Source organism: Rhea pennata, chromosome 21 (assembly GCF_028389875.1).
Source record: "Rhea pennata isolate bPtePen1 chromosome 21, bPtePen1.pri, whole genome shotgun sequence".
In the NCBI taxonomy this organism is placed as follows: Eukaryota; Metazoa; Chordata; class Aves; order Rheiformes; family Rheidae; genus Rhea; species Rhea pennata.
The window spans coordinates 4,177,501-4,180,000 of NC_084683.1; positions in this window are offsets into that span (position 1 = coordinate 4,177,501).

The following is a 2,500-nucleotide window of genomic DNA, read 5'->3' on the forward strand; positions in this document are numbered from 1 at the left end:
GTTCGGTGAAGAAGCCCGGGGTAAGCGCCAGAGAGCACGCGCCCTCTCGGCCGCTCCAGCGGCCAGCACCCTCGCACACAGCGGGACACGCCCTGGAGAGGAGGCCCCCCTGCCTGACCATCGGACACCGCCATGCACCCTATGACGGGGAGCACGGAAGAGCCGACCCGCCGGGGGCCCTCTCCGACGCGACCCGAACGGCCTCATCGATCAGTCGAGTCCTGAGCCAACGCCCCTGCCCGGCACAGCCAACCGCGGAGGCAGCCAGCCGCGGGCACGGATCACCGTCCGGCAAGAGGTGCCCACTCGCGCCTGAACACCGGCACCCCCACGCTCCCTGGGAGTAGGGAAGCACCGGCCCGCCGAGGGGCCTCTCCGACGGGTCCCAGAACGCCTCAGCGGGCGCTGCGTGCAAGCGTGGATCAGCGGCTGCGGGAGGTCGCCGCTCCGGCCGGAGCACCGGCGTCACCACTCCTCCCCGGGACAGACACCCTTTCTCGCTCGCTGGGTCGCCCTGTGCTCGAACAACGTCTCTCGGCCCACGGGCACTGCACCATGCTGCCTTCTCAGCCACGGGCGTGCCGGCTTGCCCCTCTCGCAAGTCGGCCGCTGGCTCCGGCTTTCCGCGCTTTCTGGCACCTGGGACACGCTCGCGGGGCTGCCAGAGACCTGCCGGGAAGCTGCCGCGGCGAGCGCCCGAAGTCGCGCACTTCGCCGGAGGAACGGGGTCAGCGCCACCTACCCGCCCTCACAAGCCGCCCTGGTGCGCTCGCTGGCCGGCCACACTCGCTGGCGGCGCCCGGGAGTGCAGCTCCGGAAGTCAGCGCTTGCTGCTCACTGTGCCCTACAGTCGTACCGGTAAGTCAGGCGGCGCCGGAGAGCGAAAGAGCAGCCGCCCCTCCCACCGGGGCGGGGCCGGCAAGTGGCCGACCTTTACGATGACGTAACTGGAGGCAGCGCCACAGAGCGACCCCTTTCGCCGCTCCACGGGAAGGCCAGGGAGAACAGGTCTACCTGCCACCACTCCGACGGGCGGCTAAGAGCCGCCGGGGCCGGGTAGACCGGCCGGCCGGGCCCGCCGGAGCCCGGAGCCGGGTAGACCTGCTGGACGGGCCCGCCGGAGCCCGGAGCCGGGTAGACCGTCTGGCCGGGCCCGCCGGAGCCGGGGCCGGGTAGACCTGCTGGCCGGGCCCGCCGGAGCCCGGAGCCGGGTAGACCGTCTGGCCGGGCCCGCCCGCCCGGAGCCGGGTAGACCTGCTGGCCGGGCCCGCCGGAGCCCGGAGCCGGGTAGACCGTCTGGCCGGGCCCGCCGGAGCCGGGGCCGGGTAGACCGGCCGGCCGGGCCCGCCCGCCCGGAGCCGGGTAGACCTGCTGGCCGGGCCCGCCGGAGCCCGGAGCCGGGTAGACCGTCTGGCCGGGCCCGCCGGAGCCGGGGCCGGGTAGACCGGCCGGCCGGGCCCGCCCGCCCGGAGCCGGGTAGACCTGCTGGCCGGGCCCGCCGGAGCCCGGAGCCGGGTAGACCGGCTGGCCGGGCCCGCCGGAGCCGGGGCCGGGTAGACCGGCCGGCCGGGCCCGCCCGCCCGGAGCCGGGTAGACCTGCTGGCCGGGCCCGCCGGAGCCCGGAGCCGGGTAGACCGTCTGGCCGGGCCCGCCGGAGCCGGGGCCGGGTAGACCGGCCGGCCGGGCCCGCCCGCCCGGAGCCGGGTAGACCTGCTGGCCGGGCCCGTCGGAGCCCGGAGCCGGGTAGACCTGCTGGCCGGGCCCGCCGGCCCGGAGCCGGGTAGACCGGCTGGCCGGGCCCGAAGCCCACTCCCCCGCCCGAGTGTGCAGGCCGGCTGCTGCCGAGGGGGACCCGGTGGGCCGTTATCGCTACCGGGCTAGCCCGCACCCACACCTTTGCTCTCCTTGGGAGCTTCTGCTTCTCCGCTGCTGCTTGTGTGCTACTTTCCCGCTTTTTTTTTTTTTTTCATTGCGCTCGTTTACGAATCCAGCCCGTTGCAGTCGCCGTTCGGGCTTTCTCCGGAAAAGAGTATTTCGTCCAGAATTCGCCCGACGGGCACCAGGTCTACCAGCCGGGGAGCGGGGGGACGGCGGCGGCCGCCCCGCGCCAGCGGCCAGCAGGTCTACCTTCCCGTCTGGCCGCCGGCCTCTCTCGTGGGGCGGGGGGGAGTGGCACGCAACACCACCCCCCCCCCGCAAAAAAATTCGCCGGACGGGCACCAGGTCTACCCCGGACGCCGACAAGCGCGAGCAGTCTCTCGCGTGCCCCTGCCCTGGGCGGGAAGGGATGTCTGGAGGGCGACACCGGGCCTACCCGTGCGCGCAGGGAGGGGGCGGCGGGCGCCCCGCGCAAGCGGCAAACAGGGTCTACCTTCCCGTCTCGCCGACGGCCTCTCGTGCGGGGGGGGGGGGGGGGGGCCGTGCGCCGGACGGGCAGCAGGTCTACCGCGCGGACGGCATTGTGGTGGGGGGGGTCGTGCGCAGGAAGGGCAGCAGGTCT